Source organism: Crocodylus siamensis, chromosome 2 (genome assembly GCF_052110815.1).
Source record: "Crocodylus siamensis isolate JL-2025a chromosome 2, ASM5211081v1, whole genome shotgun sequence".
Lineage (NCBI taxonomy): Eukaryota > Metazoa > Chordata > Crocodylia > Crocodylidae > Crocodylus > Crocodylus siamensis.
The window spans coordinates 275,044,444-275,052,745 of NC_143396.1; the positions used below are offsets into that span (position 1 = coordinate 275,044,444).

Here is an 8,302-nt window from a genome sequence, read left to right on the forward strand (position 1 = left end):
AAGCACAGAAATTGCAATTTGTAGCCTGTATTCTGAAATCTCATCTCTGGAAACCCCAAAGAACATACATTAACCTTGTATCAATTTCATACACATTTAATAATGGCTTCAACTTTGTGCAAGATTGCCGGGTGAAATATACATAGAAATAAACCAACTATCAGTACAGCACTGACTGTTGTCTGCCTATGGTGAAAGTCGGTTCTTTGAAGTTGTGGAGAGCATGATGGATTGGGAGGGTAGCACTTTAACAATTTAGCATTGTTAATTAATTTTATAATTATAGTGCTAACAATGGCGACCTCATTAGATAGTAATAATAACACCATAAGTACTTGGGTAGCTCTATTGTGTTTCTCCACTAATTAGCTGGATGATTGCAGCAGCATGCAGCATGTGTTTTTAAAAAAGTCATTGCAAAGGTTTGTGGTTGGCAGACCTAGTTATTGGCCAGATAAGTCAGAGAGCCACTTCTGTCTACTCTCAGAGAGCTTGCTTTCTTTTCATGTTGTGCTATAGGGAGTTGAATTTTTTTTAATTCTCCCTACCTGCATAATGGCTTGAGTGTTAGGGCTCCAGTACTGAGCACTCTTTGGAGGGAGGGGACAGATCTTGCCATATCTTCTTGAAGTATGTTACACAGTAGGTCCCTCCCTCTTGCTGACTGCATGCCTTTCTCCTGCCAACCTCACCAGTTTTAACTACTACACAGAGGGGTCTATAAAGGGACAATTAGAATTCCTTCAACTCCAGTTCTGTCTGATCAGTAACACCATATTAATGCCAGGATGGGGCAGGTGTGCCTTATCTGAAGCTGCTTATATTCTTTCTTTTTGGCACTTCTCTGCACCTTGGCTGATTTTAATCAAAGCCCTTCAGAGTGAAACATGGCAGGTTTTGGCATAGGCAAGGAGGTACTTCCTACCCAGTGAACTTCCAGGGTGCTGCCCAGGGCAAGCTGGGACTCAGTTTTCACTTTAAAGACTTATTTCGATCCCTGGCTTTCACAATCAGACATTGTTGAATTTTTCAAACTAGTTCTAGAACCAGACAGGGCTTTGGCTTAGAAAACTAGAGGCACTTCAGCCCAGTTGTGTATTTCGGCATCTCCCACGAGCACAGTTGTTTGGCTAAGGTCACTGCTGTGTGAAAGGCCAGCATGGAGCCTGTGTGTAACTTCAGTATGGTATGTCATTAGCTCTGTCCAAACCCCAGATGTGAGCCTGTTACAAGTTCTCAACTGGAGAGCCTGGCTGCTTGTCTTGAGCAGAGGAGATGGATGTGTTTAGCTCAAGGGTCCCTGGATCAATCCCAGATGGTACTTATTACTTACATAGAAGTTAACTCCTACTCACTCCCTCAGACTAAAGCTGCTGTGTGTATATGCCTTGTGGTAGCCCTTTGCATATAGTGAGCTTCACCCACAAGCCTTGGGGGACCCCACTGGTGCAAAATGCTGATACAATGGGGAGTAAGTAGCTGGGGTATTATTCTGTTGGAAAATCCCTGCCTTCAGGAGGGAAATAAACACCCAGATCTGATTGACTTTCAGTAGGAGTTGAGCACCTCAGGTGCTTATATACATATGTTCAGGGGATGGGGGGAGGGGATTTTTAATTAGAGCAGTTCCTGGAGAGCTGCTCTAATTAAAATGCCACAGTGTCATACGTATTAAGTCTCCCACCGCCACGTTTAACTGGCCATGAGACACTTTAACTAAAGCTTATTTGATGAACGTTAAAGTGCCCCAGCAGCCATTTTTAATCCTCAGGGCATATACACATGATGCTGTGGCAATGCTAAAGTGTTCTAATTAGAACGTGGAGCAGACTTGATTAATGGCGTCTGCTCTGATGCGTTCTAATTAGAATGTGTTGGAGCACATGTATAGGCACCCTTAGTTCCCATACATTCCTTTGAAAACCTTTATGTCAGCCTTATAGGGTATGTCTGCATAGTGTCAGGCAGATGGCACTACCCACAATAGCTCTGTACCAGATGAAGTATAAACACGTTAGCACGGCACTATGCACAGGCTTATTTGCTTGCCTGATAAACCAGGCATATTGGCCTAGAAGCAGGACCTGCTTCTAGCTCCAGAGCAATCATGGGGTGTCTGCATGGCACTGCTTGGTGCCCTGTAGATATCTTCATAGTGTACTTATCACCATAGTATCTGAGCATGGACCCAGGTCTACAGACCATCAGTAATCTTTCCTCTTACTGATTAAAGGTCTTCTACTTTCTCACTGGATTTCTGTTTTACAGGCGCTGACTCATAAGGACCAAATAACTATAGAAAACAATGCTACAGTAGCAATGCCTGCATGGACATGTACGTGTATTTCTGGTTGTGCAGGGGTGAACCACCCCACACCTTCCATGCAAATTGAATCCATTTCTGTTTGTTAGTACTGCTATAACTAGCCGTTCAGATGCTGTTTCCAAAAGTGCAGAACCATTTTTTTTCCCCATAGATATTGGGGCTGCAACGAACCTCAGAAGATCATCGAGTCCAGCCCCCGGGGCAGGAAGTCAGCTGGGGTCATAGGATCTCAGCAAGAAAAACATCCAGGTTTCTCTTTAAACGAAGTAGGTGCTTGAACCACCTCCGGCGGCAGGCCATTCCAGACCTTGGGGGCTCGGACAGTAAAGAAATTCTTCCTTATGTCCAGCCTGAAACTGTCTTGCAGGGGTTTATAACCATTTGACCTTGTAATCCCTTGGGGCGCTCTGGTGAACAAACGTTCCCCCAGATACTGGTGAACACCCCTGATAAACTTATAGGTGGCCATCAGCTCACCCCTGCGCCTGCACTTTTACAGGCTGAAATGTCCCATGGCTCTCAGCCTGTTGTCATAAGGTCTGTTTTCCTGACCTCTGATCATGCATGTGGCTCTCCTCTGGACTCTCAAGCTTCTCCACAGCCTTTTTGAACTGTGGAGCACAAAACTGGATGCAGCACTCCAGCTGCGGCCTCACCAGGGCCAAGTACAAGGGGAGAATGACGTCTTGGAATTTGATTGAGAAGCATCTATGGATGCAAGCCAGCGTTTTGCTTGCTTTACTGGCTGCAGCATCACATTGAAGGCTCATGTTCATCTTGTGGTCAGTCCTGACCCTCAAGTCACTCTCGTCTGTAGTGCTAGTCAGCACAGCACTGCCAAGCCTATAGACATGTTGCAGGTTTTTCTTCCCAAGGTGGAGACCCTTGCATTTTTCAGTGTTAAACACCATCAGGTTCTTGTCTGCCCATTTCCTGAGCCTGTCAAGGTCAGCCTGGATTACCCCCGTCCTCAGGTGTGGATGCTTTACCCCAAAGTTCGGTATCATCGGCAAACTTGGCCAGTCTGCTTCTGACTCCAATGTCCACATCTTTAATGAAGAGGCTGAACAAAATAGGTCCAAGGACAAAGCCTTGGGGGACCCCACTGGTCACAGGGCACCATGATGATTGACTTCCGTCAACCACCATCCTCTGGTCTGACCCTGGAGCCAATTCCCCAGCCAGCGGACTGTGGTGGACCTGAGGTCGCAGCTGGCCAGTTTTGCCAAGAGGTAATCATGGGATACCAAGTCGAAGGCTTTTTTGAAGTCAAGATATAAGACATCAATTTTTTCCCTCTTGTCCAGGTGATAGGTCACCTGGTCGTAAAAGGAAATGAGATTGGTCAAGCATGACCTAACCGTGACAAACCCGTGCTGGCTGTCCCTCAGGGTGGTGCCATCAGCCAGTACGTTAAGGATGACCTCCTTGATGATTTTTTCTAAGACCTTCTCCAGGATAGAGGTCAGGTTGATGAGCCTGTAGTTTCCTCCCTTTCTTGAAGATAGGCGCCACATTGGCCTTCTTCCAATCATCGGGCACTTCAACAGAGCACCAGAGCTATGATACTAGCCAGCTCCTTGAGTACTCTGGGGTGTAAATTGTCAGGGCCAGCTGACTTGAAGGTGTCCGGCCTCTCAAGCTGTTCCTTCACAAGGTCAGCATTGATGGAGGCCAAGGAACCACCCTCACTTAGGTGTCCCTGTCCTGTAATGGGCAGGGGTGTCCCATGGGACTTGTGAAAGACTGACGCAAAGTACCCATTTAACAAGTTGTTTTTTTCCTGGGCATCGGTTGTCAGTTCTCCCTTTTGGTTTAGTAGGGGTCGAATGTTGCCCTTGCTTTTCCTCCAGCTCCCCACATATCTAAAAAAGGACTTTTTATTGTCCTTGATACTTGTGGCCACTTGGAGTTCTGTTGCAGGCTTCACTTTCCTGGTTTGCTCCCTGCAGGTCCGGATCAGTGCAGAGTATTCCTCCTTGGAGGTGGATCCTGTCCTCCATCCTTTGTAGGTCTGTCTTTTTAGATGCAGGAGGACCACCAGTTCCCTGGAGAGCCAAGGGGGCTGCTTTGTCCTCTTGCTGCCTTTCCTCTGAGACGGAATAGCTTTAGCTTGTGCATCTAGGATCGCTCCCTTGAGGAGCGACCACTCTTCCTGAACTCCCCTCCCTTTGGGGTCATGGTCCCTTAGGGCCTCATTGACAAATTTCATAGTTGCTAGGGTCGGAAGGGACCTGAGTAGGGTCGGAAGGGACCTAAGCCAGGGCAGGAAAAAGTACTGGGGTCAAACGACCCCAACAAAGTGTACATCTAGCCTCCTCTTAAAAACCCCCAGGGTAGGAGCCAGCATCACTTCTCTTGGAAGTTGGTTCCAGATCCTAGCTGCCCTGACAGTGAAGTAGCGCCTCCTGATATCTAGCCTAAACCTACCCTCTGCCAGCTTGTGACTATTATTCCTGGTCATTCCTGGCAATGCTCGGGGGAACAGGGACTCCCCCAGTGCCTGCTGGTCCCCCCTGACTAGTTTGTAACAGGCCACTAGATCCCCCCTCAGCCTTCTCTTGTGGAGGCTGAACAGGTTCAGGCCCTGTAGCTTTCCTCATAGGGTCTGCCCTGCTCCCCCTTGATCATACGAGTGGCTCGCCTCTGGACCCTCTCCATGTTGTCCACATCCCTCTTGAAGTGCGGCGCCCAGAACTGGACACAGTACTCGAGCTGTGGCCTGACCAGTGCCGCATAGAGGGGGAGGATCACCTCCTTGGACCTGCTCAAGATGCATCTGTGGATGCTTAACAAGGTGCAGTTGGCCTTCCTGACTGCATCCCCACACTGCTGGCCCATGTTCATCTTGGAGTCGATGACTCCAAGATCCTTTTCCGCCTCTGCCCTGACGAGAAGGGAGTTCCCCAGCCTATAGGTATGGTGCTGGTTCTTCCTCCCCAGGTGCATCACTTTGCACTTGTCAGTGTTGAAACCCATCCTATTCTCATCCACCCACCCTAAGCATAATCTCCCCTGCTGGCCCCTCATGGACATGTGCCAGAATAATTCTCTCAAAAAGCTTGCCCAGAATCGAGATAAGACTAACTAACTATAGTTTCCCAGGTCTTCCTTCTTCCCCTTTTTGAAGATGGGAACCACATTGGCTCTCTTCCAGTCTCCTGAGCTTGTCAAAGTCAGCCATCCTGAAATCGAGGCTCCCTGTACTGCTGACTGACCTGACAGCTTTTTGGCGGATGGTGAAGGTGATCAGCTCATGGTCGCTGTCACCCAGCTTCCCTTTTATCATTAGGTCACTAATTAGGTCATCCCCGGTTGTCAGCACCAGGTCAAGCAGTGTTTTGCCTCTTGTTGGCCCATAGACTTCTTGAGTCAGGTAGAGCTCATCCATGCACGTGAGGAAGATTTGCGACTGTTCGGATTTGGCTGAGTGCTCTTTCCATGAGATGTCTGGGTAGTTGAAGTCCCCCATGACAGTCATGGACCAGGAGTGTACAGCCTCAGCCAATTCCCTGGCAAACTCCTGGTCAAGCTCTTGACTTTTTGTGGGAGGTCTGTAGTAGACTCCCACCATTGTATCTCTTGTTCTGTGTTCCCCACAGATTTTAACCCAGAGGGTCTCCAGTCGTCCACGTGGGTGCAGACGTCAGCTTGTAGGCATGCGTAGTTCTCCTTGGCATAGAGAGCTACACCTCTGCCCCTTTTGTCCACTCGATCCCTCCTGCACAGGGTATACCTGTCTATACCCATGGTCCAGTCATGGGTGGAGTCCCACCAGGTCTCCGTTATCCCTGTGACATCATAATTATTTGTGTTGAACAGGAGGACGAGTTCCTCCTGTTTATTCCCCAAGTTCCTGGCACTGGTGTACAGGCATGCAAGTGTCCCCTTGGGGGCCCTTGCCTTGCCCACAGCTTGTTCTAGGGCTGGGGCAAGGGTGGGCTCCCTTAAGTGCTTTAGCTTACTGGCTTTGCAAGAGTTGCTCAGTGGGCCAGCAGTGGTGGTAGTCCCCACATCCCCTGGCGGGCTTAGTTTAAAGCCCAGTGGAGCAGGTCAGCCAGTCTGGCTGAGAAGAGCCTCCTCCACAGTGGAGAGAGGTGGAGGCTGTCCCTTCCCAGCAGCTCGCTGCTGTCGGGGTAACCAAACACCGAGTGAATCGGGCCCCAAGGTCACGGTGGGCCGGGGTGGCAGTTGGAATACGAACAGGTGGGATTAGCGGCAGTGGAGTGTGAGCTGTATGGGAAGTTTAAACAAAGATGATTTATTTACTCACGCTTGGGAAGCATAGGCTCAGATATTTCTTCAGTTACAGTATAGCGAACAACAAAGGGGTCTGTTGGCCCACGGGGTTCACTAGTGAGCCCTTGCTTTCTACCCCCTGAGGGATAGGTGCGGCTGCCCGCTAGCTAGTCCCAGGGCTGGTCAACAGCTCATGAACGGGATAACAAACAACAAAAACTGTAACGTAATGAATCGAGGAACGGGGTCGTGATGCCAGTCCAAAAGACAGTCCGTAAACCGAGGTCGGAGATGAGAAGCCAGAACGAAGTAAGCCGAAGTCAAAATCGAAGCCAAACAGTCCCGTAACCGAGATCGAAAAGACGAGTAGCTCCACCCGCCGTCCGCAGCCTCTGCTTGCGCCTCACAGTCCCTGCCATCCGCAGCCTCTGCTCACAGGATCGTTCTCTCCCTGTGAGACAGTCCCTGCAAAGGCAGCCTCTGCTCACAAGATCGGTTTCTTTCTTTTTTTCCTGTTTTTTTGCACCGGTCCTGGAAGCACGGCAATACCAGGTCAATGCATGAAGTGGATGGAGCAAGCTCCGGTTCCACCACCCAACACCAAAAAGAATCTGCTCAATATAGACCTCCGAGGGAGGACATATCAACCACCTGATTGATCACGGTGTCTCCCCTGGATTTGTGCATGCTGAAGAGAGGCCGGAGTCATGGTCCTGGTACCTCCCCTACCAGGTAAGTACACTATACGTGATAGCAGATAGAGCACAGTCTCTCCTCCAAAACACACACACCCTACCTCACTACACCAGGGTGGCGGCTCACAAACCTTTTATAAGAATTTAGTGGCCAATCAGAACGCTCTTCACAGAGAAATTTCTAGTCAAATTACATCATGCAGTCAGTGAACTGAGCATGTGCATTAGATCAGATTACCTCATGCTCTGTGATTGACAAGCCTCCAGGTCACCCAGAGGGCACGTTCTGGGGGCCTGTCTGTAGTTTCAACTCCCTGTGATGGCAGCACCAAACTTAAGATTTTTCCTTGACAGCTGCCTCTCACCAAAGAGCGGGCTGTGGTCATGGAAGCTGAAGCCTTCTCCATGACACCAGCGCCACAGCCTTTGGTTCACTACCTGTATTCTCCTCTCCCTCCACAGCCCGTAGCCCGAAACCAGAAGGATCAAGGAAAACACCACCTGAGCCCCCAACCCCTTAAGCCCTGCTCCCAGATCACTGAAGCATCTCATGACCTGGCCAGGAGTGCCCCGAACCGTGTCATTGGTGCCCGCATGGATGAGGAGCATAGGGTAGTGGTCAGTGGGCTGGAGGAGCTTAGGGATCTTCTCTGCAATGTCTCGGATACGGGTTCCTGGGAAGGAGCAAATCTCCCGGGCCAAGGGGTCGGGACAGCAGATTGCCCCCTCCGTCCCCCTCAGGATGGGGTCTCCTACGACAGACACTGTATTTTGTCTTGGAGAGAGTGGGGACGCACTGTCCTTGGACACAGTGTCCTCTGTGTCGCCTCTGGGAGCTGGCAACTCAACAGGCTCTGCTGGGGCTGCAAGAGGTTCGTACCTGTTGCAAAGCTCCAGCGGGGCAGGGGCCTTGGTGCGGCGGGCCCTGTAGCCCTTGACCGACCCCATGGCTGGACAGAAGGGGAGGTCCCCGGGTCCTCCCTTGTCCTGGAGGGAGACTGTGGTCTACCCTCTGTCTCCCAGGGGAGAAGGGCCTGGCAGT

At 50.0% G+C, this 8,302-nt stretch overlaps 1 non-coding gene across 1 annotated transcript; it reads right to left on the reverse strand.

The window, feature by feature from the left end:
• Positions 1–7,080: 7,080 nt before the first annotated feature.
• LOC149872225 (U2 spliceosomal RNA) lies at positions 7,081–7,263 on the reverse strand. Its single transcript, XR_016440871.1, has one exon. It is a non-coding gene; the product is annotated as a U2 spliceosomal RNA (small nuclear RNA).
• Between the last annotated feature and the right edge of the window lie 1,039 nt (positions 7,264–8,302).